General features: G+C 42.6%; 1 protein-coding gene across 5 annotated transcripts in view; it reads left to right on the top strand.

Moving 5' to 3' along the window:
• Positions 1-17842, top strand: part of ppp4r4 (protein phosphatase 4, regulatory subunit 4) — a 208441-nt gene that overhangs the window by 19571 nt on the left and 171028 nt on the right. The window lies entirely within an intron of this gene.

Below are 17842 nucleotides of genomic sequence, written 5' to 3'. Positions count from 1 at the left end.
ATGGGATACTGATCACGCAGGCTACTTTGCTTTGGATGGTGTTGAGCTTCTGAGTGTTTTGGACTTATGCCCATCTGGACAAACCAGAGAGTATTCCATCAGCAAACATTCCCACTTTCTGGCCTTATGGTGGATGGGAGGTAATTGATGAAACAAACAAAGATGTCTAGGCCGAGCACACTGTCCTGAGGGACTCTGCAATGATGTCCTGGAGTTTAAATGATTGGCTTCCAACAGCCACAACCATCTTCATTTGTGCTAGGTATGACTTCAACCAGTGGAGAGTTTTCCCCCCTGTTTCCCGAATTCCATTTTGCCAGGGCTCCCTGATAACTCATTCAATCAAATGTTGCCTTCATGTCAAGGGCAGCCCCTCTCTCCTCACCTCTGGAACTCTATTCTTTTGGAGATGTTTGGACCAATGCTGTAATAAACTCAGGAGCCAAGTGATTATGGCAGGACCCAAACTGAGCATCAATATGCAGGTTGTTGTGGAGTATGTGCCACTTGATGGCACTGTTGATGACAACTTCTATTTGTTGATAATTGAGAGTAGACTGATGGGGTGTTAATTGACTGGATTATATTTGCTCTGCCATTTGCGTACAGGGCATATCTGAACAATACTTCACCTTTCTGGGTAGATGCCAGTGTTGTAGCTGTACTGGAATACCTTGGCTAGGCGTCTGGCTAGTTCTGGAGCACAAGCCTTTAGTAATACAACCAGGGTATTGTTGAGACATAACCAGTGCTTTTAGATGTTTCTTTATCACTTGGGAGCGAATTGAATTATCTAAAGAATGGTGTCTATGAAGACAGGAACCTCGAGCGAAAGCCAAGATGGTTTATACACCCAGCTCTTCTGGCTGAAGATGGTTGCACGTGTTTTTGCATTTTATTTGGCATTGATGTGCTGGACTCCCCCCATGCTTAGGTTAGGGATGGTTTTTGAGCTTCCTCCTCTGCTTATTTATTTAATTGCCCACCATCATTCATGCCTGAATGTGGCAGGACTGCAGAGTTTTGATCCGATCCACTGGGAATAGGGGGTGTTACAGATATTCCCAGTATCGAGAACAAAAAAACATATAATCTTAAAATAGAGCCAGGCTATTTGGGAGTGAAAGGAAACAGCACTTTCCAACACAAAGGGTTAAAGAACCCCTGAATTCTCCCAACGATACTGATATAACTGGAGTTTTAAAATAATTTGATATTTGTAAGTTAAAAGTAAAGGGTATCAGTGGACTGGAGCGAAGGTGAGTTGGAATTGACGTACAGATACACGTAAACTAACAATGGTTGGGCATGCGTGGGGGGGTGGGGGGGGGAGATTCGGCGGCCTCGTCACACTCAACTTGGTGTTGGGACAAGGCCATTGAAGCTCAAGAGGCCTCTTGCGAGATTTGCAACGCTCAAAACATTTTGTGAAATTCAACAGAATCTTGCAAGATGGCACGATCTGGATCTCGTCCTCACTGGATGTGGTCCAGATCAACATATTTAAATAAGCCAAAATACCTGGATGCTGGATTCACTTGTCACAAGGGACTCATTGACTGAGCCTGGGAGACCTTGCCAGGGCACCGTTTAGTACTGACCCATGGACCAGGTGTAACAGCACCTGGGAGGTCTCCAGGCTAGTGGAGACCACCGGGTGGTCGGAGGCAAGGTGCCAGGATTGGGCCCGGAGGTTCTTTCCAGGTAGAGGGGGGGGCTGAAGGGGGTGGTTCCCTGCGTTTTCCCCACTCCCCAAGGTTTTGGGGGGGGGGGGGGGGGGAAGCTAGGTGGGAAGAGTGGGGGTTGTGGGGGGGGGGGGGGGGGAGAGAAAGTTCAGGGCAGCTGGTCAAAATGGTATAATGATCTGTGAGGAGCCTTTTGCTCGCCAGCAGGAAATCCCTCTGAAGTGCCCCTTAAAGTGCGGCCTTGGAGGAGAGAATCTCTCCGAGGCCAAAAGAAACAGCAAAGTGCCGTTGAATAGTGAGATGTTTTACCTACAGTGCTGAGAAACACCCTGTTAAACAGGCCATGCAACAAACTTTAACTCCAGTCCACTGAATCGCGCACTGTATCTCTGAAAATTTATCTTAAAACATATCACAATGTATAAAATGATATACAAATGCAAGTTATTGTTGATAATTGGTCAGATCTGCAGGCATTGCCAAGACAGGTGAACATTAGACTGGTATTTGGTGGAGTAGTGTTATTGACAATGTACACAATTTGTTCACATGTCACTTAATATATGCTGGGAATTTGATCCAGCTACAGCGCAGCGAGATCAGTAAGGATCTCATTCATAGTGCAACCAATGGCATTTGCCATGCACCAACCACATAACCTTACAAAAAGCTAAGAACAGGTAGCTTGATAAAGGAACGTAAATGAACTGAAACAATCAAAATCCTTTTTGGTGGGTGGGGGAAAGATCAGCTTTACAAAATGACTGTAGAACATTGCATGACTTAATTTCCAGTGTCTGCATAACTTAGTTGAACATTGCTAAATTAACCAGTTGCTTGCATAGTTTACCCCTTTGTTGATGAGGCTGATTTTTCCAAGTAAAATGGTCGTGGCACGTGAGTCCCAACAATTGCAACCACGGGAAGTAAATCTTTTGAAAATGTTAATATATAATATATATATATATAATATATAAATGTTGTATATAATGAGCTTTGTATGCCCTGCGGGAGAACATCTGGCACATGTCAATGCAGTCCCTTGGCTATCATACCAGGGCCTTAAGTGTTTGACTGGATGAATCCCGAGCTGTAGAAATTGAGGAAAACGAATGACTTTTGTACCACGGATTGGCTCCTGTGGCAGGAAGACTGTGGTTTCAAGTTTTTATCGAGCATCTCGCAGGTGGCCATGGTAAAGTGCAGTTTGCACACAGCTCCTCTGGCAGTTCTTCAAATTATATTAGCTCCCTGTACACTGACTGGGTGCAACAGTGAGAATGAGATGGGTGTGGGGGAATGTCTAGTGATTAGACAATTGCAGCACATAGAAAGAGGTGGACATCCTGAAAGTAACTGCCCTCGGGCACTAAACTGATTCTAAATGGTAAAACTAACAAGAAAAGCCCACCAGGGGAATAGAATGGGATAAAAGATTGCTGAGCAACTTGCCGATTGCTGTGGCGAGGCTCATTTGACTGGCCACCTGAGCTGAGAGTCAGGTTGGCATAATAAATGGGGTCAATAGCAGATCACCCATTCCTTTATTTTTTAGTTTAAATGGCTGTGAATTAAAAATATATGTAAATCTGGCAAAAAATGTTAGCCGTTACGGCAATAGTCGACTAAGTAGCAGGATTGAACTTAAAATGGTCTTGAGCGAGTGAATCAGCTGAGGTTGCAGTGACGGTGCAAGGCAACTACTGGCAAAATGCATTTACTCCATTATTTCCTCGAATGTTTTACACATTATTAAAGGTACATGTGGTTAATATATAATTACCACAGCACAAATTGAAGTCCATTGTAGCGGTGTTAGTGCCATTTCCCATTAGCATGTTAGTTGAGGTATCGTGGTCAGCAGTGAATGAACAGCGCCAACAACGTTTGGCACTTGTGCACAGGCCTCATACACCTTTGCACTGGAGCCTACAGCAATTATAAAAACACTATGACAGTGCCCTCTACAGGCCAAGCAAGTGCATTAGTTAAGGAAATAAGGAAATACAATCAATGAAGAATTCTTATTGATGCAAGTTAGATTTAAATTGGAAGTGTAAGTAAGAATAGTTCAGTCAATGCGTTTGATAAGGTTCCCCACGGTCGTCTATTGCAGAAAATACGGAGGCTGGGGATTGAGGGTGATTTAGAGATGTGGATCAGAAATTGGCTAGTTGAAAGAAGACAGAGGGTGGTGGTTGATGGCAAATGTTCAGAATGGAGTTCAGTTACGAGTGGCGTACCACAAGGATCTGTTCTGGGGCCGTTGCTGTTTGTCATTTTTATAAATGACCTAGAGGAGGGCACAGAAGGTTGGGTGAGTAAATTTGCAGACGACACTAAAGTCGGTGGAGTCGTAGACAGTGTGGAAGGATGTTGCAGGTTACAGAGGGACATAGATAAGCTGCAGAGCTGGGCTGAGAGGTGGCAAATGGAGTTTAATGTAGAGAAGTGTGAGGTGATTCACTTTGGAAAGAATAACAGGAATGCGGAATATTTGGCTAATGGTAAAAGTCTTAGCAGTGTGAATGAGCAGAGGGATCTCGGTGTCCATGTAAATAGATCCCTGAAAGTTGCCACCCAGGTTGATAGGGTTGTGAAGAAGGCCTATGGTGTGTTGGCCTTTATTGGTAGAGGGATTGAGTTCCGGAGCCATGAGGTCATGTTGCAGCTGTACAAAACTCTGGTACGGCCGCATTTAGAGTATTGTGTACAGTTCTGGTCGCCTCATTATAGGAAGGACGTGGAAGCTTTGGAACGGGTGCAGAGGAGATTTACCAGGATGTTGCCTGGTATGGAGGGAAAATCTTATGAGGAAAGGCTGATGGACTTGAGGTTGTTTTCGTTAGAGAGAAGAAGGTTAAGAGGTGACCTAATAGAGGCATACAAAATGATCAGAGGGTTAGATAGGGTGGACAGCGAGAGCCTTCTCCCGTGGATGGAGGTGGCTAGCACGAGGGGACATAGCCTTAAATTGAGGGGTAATAGATATAGGACAGACGTCAGAGGTAGGTTTTTTATGCAAAGAGTGGTGAGGCCGTGGAATGCCCTACCTGCAACAGTAGTGAACTCGCCAACATTGAGGGCATTTAAAAGTTTATTGGATAAGCATATGGATGATAATGGCATAGTGTAGGTTAGATGGCCTTTAGTTTTTGACTTCCCATGTCGGTGCAACATCGTGGGCCGAAGGGCCTGTACTGCGCTGTATCGTTCTATGTTCTATGTTCTAATGGCAAATCATGCACAGAAAGCAAGATAGAAATGGGAAGAAAGATTAACAGATGAAAAGAAAATATTTTAAAAAGTATTTAATTCTACATCTCCAACAATAATTAAAATCTGTAGGAATGACAGTCCACATTTGTTCAAATACCTTTCAGAGCCAGGGCTGTGGTGTGCCAATAATTAAGGGATGATCCCTAACTTTGTGATTTTCATGGATATCTAATGGGTATTCGGTGGATAAGAGTACTAGAAGAAGCCCAGATTGCATCAGTAACCAGCAAATTATTTAGGAGTGGTGCTCCTAGGGAGAGTGTGTTATACAAAAGTGCTTGAGCCAGATTGGTCTTTAGTACCTCCTGTTTTGTTTTTAAGAGGAGGTGCTTTGTGTGCAGGGGTTAGATCAGGGGTGGGCAAACTACGGCCCGCGGGCCGCATGCGGCCCGCCAAAGGTATTTCTGCGGCCCACCAAGTCATTAAAAAAAAAAATATTTAAAAAAAATTTTTTTTTTTTTTTTTTTTAAATTTTTATTTAAGGTTAATGGGGGGGGGGGCTGTTGGGTTACTTACTGGTATAGGGTGGATACGTTGACTTGAGTAGGGTGATCATTGCTCGGCACAACGTCGAGGGCCGAAGGGCCTGTTCTGTGCTGTACTGTTCTATGTTCTATATGAGGCGCCCAGAATCATAACCGGGTGAAGTAATTATTTTACTTAATATACTATGCGGCCCTTTGTGAATTGTGAATTTCTGAATGTGGCCCTTGCACGGAAAAGTTTGCCCACCCCTGGGTTAGATGGAATTGCTGTTCTTTTTGTCTCTGAGTTGATTTACTCAGCTCGCAACTCTTGCTTGATTATTGGATACCTTCTTAGTCTTCATACCATTTCACAAAGCTTTTTGGTTAAACCCAAGTGTACGGTGTGCGGTAGATAGCTAATAACTCAGTTAAATAATTTTGTAAATAACAAAGGGTTATGTTTCCTACCAGATGCAAAATTATTTTGCACAAAAGAACAGCATCGATGTTGCACTCTGACTAGAGCTACTTGTGTCTGCCGGGGACAATTTATTTTCTAATTCATTCATGGGATATGAAAATTACTGACAACACAAGCATTAATTACCCGTCCATAATGGCCCTAGGGAATGTGACTCACCATCTTAAATTGTTGCAGTCCACGTGGTATAGTTACACTAATATTGCTGGTAGTTAGGGAGGTTAAGGATCGTGACCCAATGATGAAAATGAAATGAAAATCACTTATTGTCACAAGTAGGCTTCAAATGAAGTTACTGTGAAAAGCCCCTAGTCGCCACATTCCGGCGCCTGTTCGGGGAGGCTGGTACAGGAATTGAACCGTGCTGCTGGCCTGCCTTGGTCTGCTTTCAAAGCCAACTCTTTAGCCCTGTTCTAAACCAACCCCTAATGAAACAATGGGAGCGCAGATACAATGGGCTGAATAACCTCCGACTGCGTTGTAATTTTTCTATGATCCTGTGATAAAAAACAGTTTGGGTTAGGGCTGTCTCAGTGGATGATTTCAATATTAGCTGATGGATTCACTCTCTGTAGTATGATGATTCTCTCCCATGATTTTTTTGTTTCTTTATGCAGCACTCCATTGAATGTACTATCTGAGGAATAATAAAAATTACCCGCAACGGAGTTATAATCTTCTTTCCCTTAGGGCTGTTCTCCTTGGGACAAAGAGGGTTAGGGTTAGAACCAGGCTTCCTGAATTGAATTCAACGTAGAATTTAATCAATAGAGTTGCTAGGCCACAAAGCGCCTCTCTCTTTTAAAAGCATAAGGTTTCACTCCACTGAGCATCATTTTTTAAAAGCAGGGATGGTTTTTAATATGTGGGATATTGTAAATACAATGTACATTGAAATATTTTCTTACATATGAAATGATTTTCTCTATCAGAGATGGTATGACCTGAACTGAAACTGACTCCCCAAAGTTTGTAGATTGGACTCCCCAGTATGCTGTACTTGCTTGTCAGCATGTGTGTACGTAGTTTTCAAAATGTCGCTCTTTCTTTACAACCACAGTGTGTGTTTACCCCGTGTATTGGACAAATGATCACACGAGTATTCAGTTCAATCATAGTTTGTTTTCGGATATAAGGTTAGTTATATACTTTAAGAAATCATGCGTTCATGCACATCAAGATTATGATTATCAATTTAAACAATCTTGACTTAACTTCCAAATGACCGGCTCGGTGCAGGGTAGATATGGCCTTATCTGTTTCCTCACATGTGTCGGCTGGAGGTGAGTGGGTTCGATGGTTGTCTTTCGGTAGATGTCGCGGGTGCTTGAACTTGGCTGATGTCAGGAGCTGTGCTACAGTCGGTGGTCAAGTGCAGAGCCAGTCCGAAAGAGAGGATGAGCCGGCTCTTTGAGGGGGTAGAAAATGTATGTTTAGCACAGGGCTAAATCGTTGGCTTTGAAAGCAGACCAAGACAGGCCAGCAGCACGGTTCAATTCCCGTATCAGCCTCTCCGAACAGGTACCGGAATATGGCGACTAGGGGCTTTTCACAGTAACTTCATTTGAAGCCTACTTGTGACAATAAGCGATTTTCATTTCATTGTCATGTTGCCGGGGGGGGGGGGGGGGGGGCACCCGCAAACCAGGTTCATATGTTTTGGTCCTGTCCAAAGCTGGAGGATTACTGGAAGGAGGTGTTTAGGGTAATCTCTAAAGTGGTGCACGTGAAACTGGACCCGGGCCCTGTAGCGGCCATATTCGGGGTGACGGACCAGCCGGGGTTGGAAATGGGCGCGGAGGCAGATGTTGTAGCCTTTGCCTTGTTGAATGCTCAAAGGCAGATCCTGTTAGGGTGTAGATCAACCTGTCCACTCTGTGCCCTGGCGTGACGGGGGGACCTGCTGGAATTCTTGACGCTTGAAAAGGTCAAATTTGAACTGAGGGGAAAGGCTGGAGGGATTCTGCAATTCATGGGTGTTATTCATTATGCACTTTTGAGAATTGGATCACATCAAACATTTGGGGGATTGGGAGGGTTGGGGGGAGGGTGGACTGTATGTGTTAATGGTGACTGTGGGTGATTCTTGATTCTTCTTTGTCATTTGTTTATGTTAACATGCGGGCTAATGTTTGGGGGTTTGGAGGGAGGATGGGATTGTTGTTATTGATATGAGGATTGCCATTACATTCATTACTGATTATTGTGATTTTTGTTTATTGTTGGGTGTAAATTTGGGAGAAAATGTGAAAAAGGAGGAGAATAAAAAAATTTATATTTAAAAAAATCTACACTTGTCAAAATTGTGCAATTTATTGTGTACTGCTTTTCAGTATTAATCCTCCAACAGTGCATGACATATGTTTCTCTGCATTGTGCTCCCTCTGCCTCACGGTCACTGAATTCCTTTTAAGTCACTCTGAAGCCTATAACTATCCTCATCATGATCTGCTACTTTGCCAAATTTGTATAATCTACAAACTTTAAAAGGCTGCTTCCTACACTGCCTCGAGGTAATTTATAAACGTTGCCGACATTAATGAATCTTTTAAAACATAGGAAGCCAAAGTGGTACGGTGAACATAGGTTTCAATTACAGTCGCATAAAGTCTGCACACGGCAGAGAACTATATGCTTGGCACAGTCCCATTGGGACAACCAACATGCCGGTCACTGTATAGACCGGCCTTTATGCTAGAATCTTATGAGCCGTAGCTGGGTGGGCCTTCGCCCACTAGCGGGGAAGCTCATATTCCAGTAGTCCCACGGGGAGATCATCCAGGTGTCTCTGTGAGCCTCATGGGGTAGAATCTAAACTGAGTATGAATTAACTGAGTATGGATTAAAAGATTGTGACCGCTGCCTCTACTATTTTTACTTTTGGTCCTTGTTTCAACCTAGGATGCATTCCATCTGGACCAGGTGACTTACTTCACTTTCAGTGTTGATAATTCGTTTAGTATATATTCCCTATTATATCCTATCCATAACTTCCTTCTCTTTTAATGTAACCATTACACCATTCACTTTCTTTGTGAAGACAGATGGAAGGTGGTAATTTAATATTTTTGTCGTATGGTCTGCCTATGTATAAAAATTTCCCTTTGGGTTAATAACATTTTTCCTCAAAAAGCACCTTGCATTCCATATTGATAAATTGAGTTCAATTGCATGCAAATCTTTTCTTTTAATCTCTCTTTGCCCCGTGTACTTCCCAGAATAAGGGGCAGGCCATTTAAGACTGAGATAAGGAGGAAAAGAGGATGGTGAATCTTTGCAATTCTTTAAGCAATGATTGAACTTCTTGTTCAACACCATCAGTAGATTTATGGAAACTAATGACATCAAGGAGTAAGGGACAGTGGGGAAACATAGCGTAGGGGCAGCAGGGTAGCATGGTGGTTAGCATAAATGCTTCACAGCTCCAGGGTCCCAGGTTCGATTCCCGGCTGGGTCACTGTCTGTGTGGAGTCTGCACGTCCTCCCCCTGTGTGCGTGGGTTTCCTCCGGGTGCTCCGGTTTCCTCCCACAGTCCAAAGATGTGCGGGTTAGGTGGATTGGCCATGCTAAATTGCCCGTAGTGTCCTAATAAAAGTAAGGTTAAGGGGGGGGGGGGTTGTTGGGTTACGGGTATAGGGTGGATACGTGGGTTTGAGTAGGGTGATCATGGCTCGGCACAACATTGAGGGCCGAAGGGCCTGTTCTGTGCTGTACTGTTCTATGTTCTATATGTTCAGCCATGGTCTTTGAATGGTGGAGCCGGCTGGATCGGATACTCCTGTTCCTATGTGTAAACTTTTTCAATTTCCTCTTGTGCTTCCTATAATCTTCCAGGTTATTAATTGAATCATGTTCCTGATGTTTGGCATAAATCTACTTTAAAAAAAAAAAAATCTTTTTGCCTTGTCATGCTTTGGATGTTCTTCCTTTTCTCTTCAAAGTAATGTGCTTAGTTTGCACCTGGATCACCTCTTTTCTGAATGCTTTCCATTGTTCCATTTGCCGCTTTACCCTGAAATAGTTTTTTTGGAGCAGGCAAGGAGCTGGATTAGGGGTTTGCCCCTGTCCGCACTCGGAGCTCTGGTTTTGTAACTCTGATAAAGTAATAAAAAGGTGAGAACTGGGACTCTCCTTAAATCACTGAAATGAACTCTTATCCAGTTGAGAATTTTTACCGTGGATGTTTTCTGATCTCTTTCTACAATTAGTTAATTACCAAATAATGTTTGGTCATCGTTAGCTAGATGATCTCCCACTGCAACACATTTCACTTGCCCTCCGAATCAAAGCGATGTCCTTTTTAATCGGACTGGAGACATCACGGGTGGCAGTAGTAACTTAAACAAGTTCATGTTTTATGGAGCTGAATTAACATGAATGGAAATACTGTGATTAATGTCAGATTATTTCGACATCAATTGTGTATTCCTAACTCGTGTAGTATTGAGATTAGTAACCTTTATAAACTGGCATTGCCAGTACTGAGATCACACCATTTGTTTTATTTTACCCATCTATTGAATAATTTCATTTCAGCAAAAAGAATTGTGACGTACAAGACTTTTTTCCAGTTTAGTACTGGAAAGGGAGGATGTCACACAATCATGACTCTTTATCATACTGTTCAAATGAATGTACGATTACAATTGAGGGTATTGAACCATGGTAAGGCAGCAACTAGGAGAGTGATGGTTGGTTGACTGGAGGTTATAACATTTAAGGTACAGAATGTACCTAGTTTGGATATATCAGACCCTGCCTCGGAACAGAGGCTGGTCTCTAAGATTTAATAGGACACGGATCAGTTCAAGCAGCAATGAGGAACAGTTGTCAGCTCAGTGAAGTTGAAGTGGTTGTCGGCTCACCTGTGAAGTTGAGAGTTAAGGCAAAGAAAGTTCCATGAGCAGTAGTGTTGTGGTTAGCACAGCTAGCGAGCTGGGACCATGTGGGTTAGCTTTGCAAACCGGGGGGGAGGGGGAGAGGCAATCTCTGGAGAAGAGATTGAGCAGCAGGGACATGAGCAATTGTTGGGTCATTCTAAATTTGAGTCGTGTTGACTGACAATTACTTGCAGGTAAAAGCCTTTTGGCTAAGATGAGTATGAGGGTCAGGTGTAATGCCTGGATCTGGTATGTCTCTCTTGTGGGGACCATGAATTTGATTCAATTTGAATTGGTTTTTGGAGCCGGCAAGGAGGTGGATTAGGGGTTTGTCCTTGTCCACACTCTTGAGCTCTGGCTTTGAAACTCTGATAAAGTAATAAAAAGATGAAGTAGGAGGCTATTGGCTAGGCTTAATAGGAGCTACTTTTGAAGGGAAAGCGAAGGTTAAATCTTGGAGGAGAGAAGCTTAACTCTTGTGAGGAAAACAGTTTGAAGGATTTTTGTGACTCAGATGATCACGGGTGTCTTGGGGTTGCTGAGAAATTTGTGGGACCGATTGTGTTTGTGCTTGCTATTCAATGTTCAGTTTATGTTTAATTATAGTTTGTCTGTTAATTCATGTTTACCTCATGATAATTCTGGATGTTAGAGTATAAGATAGGTGGTATTGACTGTTTGCTTCGTCGATCTTTTATAGTAAAAGCTTCTATTTGTTTAAAAAACACAGAATCTTTTGGCTTTGTGAATACCGAGGATTTGAAATTTCATCTACTTTTTAAAAAAAAAACCACAAAAATTACTGGTCTCCAACTGGATTGTAGAAAAGTATATGAAAATTTGAGGTTTAACATATGATTTTTAGCCGGAATGCTCAGATTGAAATGATTTATCTGTACCATATAAGTTAACCTTGATTAAATGCATTTTCAATTTCAGAGTACATTTACAAGTAGTTTTGGGGAATTGATTTGATATGAAAGATCAGATCAAATCTTTCTATTGGCTGCTTTTCATTCTCCAAATGTAGCCCCACATCCTAAAATAAGTTTGTGTTTACTCTTTGAGCTCTGTTGTTTTCTCGCCCTTGCGTGCTTTCATTGATTTTTGCCGGAGTTTGAAGAGTGTTTCCCATTGCTACTGACTTGGAGGCATCATGAGGACTGAGTCAAGGAGCACTTTTTTTTTTTGCATGCACTGATGGATATTTGGAATGTTTCCTTTGATTAAATAATTTAACTTTGTTATTTGATGCTGTAGCAATGGGAGTGGGGGGGACGGAACGATAGATTTCTATGGAATAATAAACCAGATGGCCTTCATCTGTGTGTGCTTTTGTGAAATGATGAATGATATTTGGTTGACATATTTTTCAATGTCTGAGAATACTTTGAGGATACCCCTCCTTGCATGTCTAAGAGCCCCATTTTAGGTCTTGCATTACAATGCCATGAGTGTTAAGTAATATTGGTACAGAAAAGGCAATAAAATTGAGATTGTTAATATATGTTTGTGGTTGCAATCTATAAGTTTATTCTGGATTCCAGGGACCAGATGAACATTTCTCTCTGGGGATGTAGTTGATAATGCAGTGCACATCTTGTGTAATATACAGGATTAGTTAAAATAAATCGGAGAGGTGGGGGAGGGGCGGCAGGTCGGGGGTTGCCCTGAGGCTGCCCTGGCTGTGCTTGTCATAGCCAATGCGGATAGATGCTGAAGAAGGCAGCGAGGCCATCGCGGGCTGGAGGCGGCATTACATCTGTCGGGGCTGCTGCACACCCTGAAGACTCTGCTGCCCATTAGGCTGAGGCGGGGGCCAGAAGGGAGGCCAGTGACATGCGAAGGTGTGTAGGAGTTAGTCCTTCCATGAGCTGACGGACAACATATACCATAGAAGACTGCATCTCAACAGAGACAGCGTGGAACCTGAGGAGGAAACCTGCTCCCTCTGGCCTTGAGTGATCTGCAGCACTAAACATTTTTTGCCACCAGGTCACTCCAGGGCTTGAGCAGGGACCTGTGTAACACATCGCAATCATCAGCCTACAGGTGCATCTGGAGGTGACGAATGTTCTGCATACCCAGGCATCAGACAATATCACCGTTGGCCTGTGGTCCCCATCCTAGCAATGTTGACCTAGGTGCGACAATTACTGACACCATCTCCTGTTCCTGGAGGCTGTGGGACTCCTCCAACCAGCCTTGCAGTCACTGGAATGTCGCTGACACCCCCTCCTGAATGTCATGGCTGTGTCCTATCATCTACATCAGCTGTGGGAGAGCCTTATCCAGAGGCTCGACATCTGGCTGAGATGCAGCTGAGGCTTGAGATCCATCAGACCTCCGACTGCTTTCTCCTTCATCAGATGGTGATCCTGCAAGACAATGGACATGTGGTCAGTGAGAGGAAGGATAATTTTGTATGCATCAGCAATTCACTTGAGACAGGTCATCTGGATGAAGGGGCAGTGGATCCACATCTCTGGCACAGACCCACTTTGCTGTCGGTTACTGCTCTATTCTGGGTATTGTTCAAATCCCAGGGTTTGTTCCTCACCACCTCCCATCTTCACCCTTTCCCTCTTATTGGCCACCTTCTGCAGGGACAAAGAGAGGGCACTGTGAGCCATAAGCTTGATGGATCGGGGGGGGGGGGGGGTAGATAGCAGGTGGCATGTATGGGCACTGCACCCAGACATTAAGGCATTGTGCTGGTGGATGCCAGGGGGTTCTGAGGAACAAGCATGAAGATTGGATGTTGGAAGAGTGTGAGTTGTCAGCCAGTGGTTTGGGGGAGGGTATTTGGGGAAATTGAGGGGTGGTGGAGGGGCTGATGCCATGAGAGAGGGGGTAACTTAACTGTTGCAGCTCGTTGGAGGTCGTTCGTCGTCTTCTGACATTGGACGGCAGTCCCCCTGGTCATGCTGCCTGCACTCACTTCAGCTGCCACTGCCTCCCAGGTGGCATTACCGACCCTGCTGCTGGTTCTCTTACTCCTCAGTGGAAGAGGATGCCCTGCCTCTCATACATTGCATGAGAAGTGGCCAGGCATCCTCAAAGCAAGGAGCAGGTCTCAATACTGCCAACCTTGTTTCATGACTGGGAATGAGAGTGATTAACAGCCGAGGTGTGAATCAGATGGCAAGGGAGCCAGGGATGGTGAGATTCATGTAGGGGCTCATTTTTAGATCTTGATTGCAGCCAATGTGAAAGACCCCGCCAATCGTGCTCTTGAAGTTTTTTTTTAAAAGTGCTGTCTTAGCAGAGTTTAATCCAAGCAGAAGTGAAAATAAATATTTCTATTCATGTTCACCTTATTTACTCGGTAAAACTTTTTTCTATGCGTTTTAATGCTTGTGGCAAAGCAAGCAGGCACAGTGCTTTAAACACAAATACAAACATATGGCCATTTTATGACTCTTCCAAGTGAAAGCACTCTTATCATCCAATTATTTGTTTTCTTTGGAGAGCAGTTTTGATAGAAACAGGATTAAAAGAATTAATTTTTCGAAGAGGTTTGCAGTAGAATAAACAAGATTGGTTTATATAAATTTAAGGATATTCTTTTTTTTTAAAATGTAATTAAAATGCCCTCAGTTATACTGGAGTAGTCTAAGGAATGACCTTCGAGTTTCACACTATACTGGAGATTATATAAGGAAGATCTAGCTTGTTTTATAGTCAGTATCTGGAATTTTGGCCTTTTAACAGTTAAATTCACCTTGCCTCTTTTTTTTTCTTGCTGATCTGAATTTGAAGAAAGGTAAACTTTTCTTTTTCCCTTCTATAACTACTAACTTGGAGACATAAAATAAACTCTTGGAAGAAAGGGAGGCAAATAACGATGTATTTAATTTGACTTACTTTTAAAGTAATTCCCTAATTCTTTATTTTGCAAGCCAGAATAAAAATGGAGAATTTGTGATTTAGGTTTAATCCCTTGCCAACCAATCAGCACCATTTTCTTTGTGGTATAAATTGTTGCTCCTTTTGAAATTTGGTATTCTTGCATCTGACCTTAGACTGCATTTTTTAAAGCAATATTCAAGTTCTGTGTTGCCAAGTGACTTTTTATTTCTAAATATTAGGGTTAGACTTGAATGCATGACTTGGTAGAAGATTTTATAAGTTCTAAATTCACAGTTTGATTGAAAAGGAGGAGGAAAGCTGGCAAGTTCTTCCATTGTTGGTTACACTTTTGTCAAAGAAACCAGATTCTGAAGTACAGTAAAAATGTGTTCTATATTCTGGATTTTACGCTGGGTTGCATTTACTATAACATTGAGCCTATTTCCAATTGTACATTTTTAACAATTTACAGTGGAAGTTTAAAAGCAAGTACATCCAAAAGAGAAAATAAATGATTAACCAGCAACTGCTTTGGAAAAGTTGCCACTGCAGTTAATTACATTACACCACAAATACAGAAGCCTAGATTTTAGTAAGGGTGTCTGAGATCCAGAAATTCAGAAGAGTTGGTTCCCCTAATGTCCAGCAGTTTTTTTTTATTTGTTCATGGGATGGGGGCTTCATTGGCAGGGTAAGCATTTATTGTTTATCAACTGAGTTGAGTTAAAAGTCATCCACATGGCTGTGGATCGTGAATTCACGTAGGCCACACCAGGTAAGGATGGCAGATTTCCTTCTCGAAAGGAATTAGTGAACCAAGATGGGTTTTTAAGTGAGTCGACAATGGCTTCATGGCTATAGTTCGACTTTTAATTCCAGATTTTTATCAAATTAAAATTTCACCATCTGCGAAGTGGGATTCAAACCCTGGCCCCCAGAGCATTGCCTTGGGTCTCTGGATTACTAGTCAAATGACAACACCACTACACCACCTCTTCCCTGCAGTTTTCAACTGGAGGGCATTTATTTTCTACTTTAGCATTTCCAACCACAGCCAGCCTGGTTGACTGACAGGCTGGAGACCTCGGGCAGGAAATCGGACTGCCAAATCTGCAGCCGAGCTGGGCTGAGAGTAGATGAGGCTAGTTGGGAGCACAGGCATAGGGGGAAATGGAATCTGTTTGGTATAAGATTTGATAAATCTTTGTGGTATAAATTGTTGCTCCTTTTGAAATTTGGTATTCTTGCATCTGACCTAGACTGCATTTTTTAAAGCAATATGACTTGGTAGAAGATTTTATAAGTTCTAAATTCACAGGAGTAAACAGATTGTGGGTGTGTGTATACTGGATAGCTATTGCGCCAGTAGGAAATGTTCCACTCATCCTACAGAATTATTATAGAATCCCTACAGTGAAGAAGGTGAGCATTCGGCCCATCAAATCTGCACTGACCCTTTAAAAGACCACCTTACTGAGGCCCGATTCCCTGTCCTATTCTGCAACCCCACCTAAAGGGCAATTTAGCATGGCCAGTCCACCTAATCTGCATATTCATTGGACTATGGGAGGAAACTGGAGCACCTGGAGAAAACCCAAGCAGACACGGAGAATGTACAAACTCCACACAGTCACCTGAGGTCGAATTTGAATCTGGGTCCCTGCGCTGTGAGGCAGCAGTGCTACCCACTGTACCACCGTGCTGCCCCTGATGCGCAAGTGACAGTATAAAGGCACTTAACTCGTGGATTCAGCCCTTCTCGCCTCCTTTCAACTGCTTGGGTTCTTGGGGAAACCTGGCCAACTATGATTAAAAGCAGAGGCATGTAACTACTCTAATATATTTCAGTGACCAACCCACCCCCGCCAGCCAATTGGTTGCTCCTCCTGCCTCCATTAAAACTGAATGTTGGCTGGTAACATGTTGGTTGGGTTCCTGATTCAAATATTTAAAGTTTTAACCTATGTTCCAAGCCATAGACTTTTGGGTGCTTCAGTAACCTTCTCAGTTTAGCTTTGTACATTGCTAATTGATTTTTCTCAGTGTTTGGTGTGTAATTGCATCCTGTAAAATATTTTTTTAATTCCCCAAATCTTAATCGAAAAAGTTGAAGTCGGCTACAAATTTTTGAACTGACCATCTCATTTACTTTTTAAGGTGAAGTTTGCTGTACAAGAAAAATATTTTAAATGAACTCCTGTAGTGAAGATCTTAATTTTATTAATTATTTACTGCTATTGATGAGTAAGTTGTGAGATGGGTAGTTTTTTTTGTTATTTGGGTCTTATTTTATTTGCCCAGTCTTAAGTAGAATGTGTTCAAATTCTTTTCAGAGATGACAATTCTTCAAAGTTATTTGGAGAGCTGTGTATCTGTGCATGTGGTGGCGTGGGCAGGAACACATGGTCTGAAGATTTTTGAGTTGCAGCTTTTTGTCCAATCATTGGATGACATTGTTGTTCTATGTAATGATGAATAGCTTTTCTTGGCTGTTTCCCTTGACAAGGAGTACTTGTATATCTTTTAGATTGTTCCTGAAAGACAATGTGCTGTAAACTGTTGAGTTCTCAATGACCTTCAGCTGTTAAAATGATAGGATTTCCAAAATAAATGTTTGGTTTATTATTTTGTACAATGTTTGAACATGTGGCTTTTGACTCAAAGTGTGGCCTTGTACTTCTGATGAGCAATCGCTTAAACCCAGCTGGTAAGAGTTTTTAAAGGGTTTTTGCGAACATTCAAGATTATTGTATAACTTCTCTTTAAAAACCCACAGCTGATATTCCATCTGATCCAACAATCGCCCAATCTTGTTACCTTCAGTCCTTGACTGTGCTGTTGCCACTCTGGTCCATGTCCACCTCTCTTTATGTCCCTCGATCTCTTCCATAGCATGGAGGTCACTCTGGTCAAAGTCACCAGTGACATCCTTTGTGGTTATGACCATAGTGCAACATTCCTTCTAACATTTTTTTACATCTTCGCAGTACTCAACAGATGACCACTCCATTCTCCTCCACTATCTCCCATCTGTGACCCTGTCCTGTGTTCCTACCAGTCTATTTTGCTTATGCCAACTCGCCTCTTGCAGTGCCTTCTCATGCCTCTTTACTGTTATGTCCTAAAGCTACATCACTGATCTCCTTTTCCTCATCTACATGTTGCCCCTATGTGAACTCATTTGAATATATGGGGTCA

Source organism: Scyliorhinus canicula, chromosome 2, assembly GCF_902713615.1.
Source record: "Scyliorhinus canicula chromosome 2, sScyCan1.1, whole genome shotgun sequence".
NCBI classification, from domain to species: Eukaryota; Metazoa; Chordata; class Chondrichthyes; order Carcharhiniformes; family Scyliorhinidae; genus Scyliorhinus; species Scyliorhinus canicula.
Note: the sequence above shows the minus strand (reverse complement) of the source record. Positions and strands in the feature narration are given on the sequence as shown.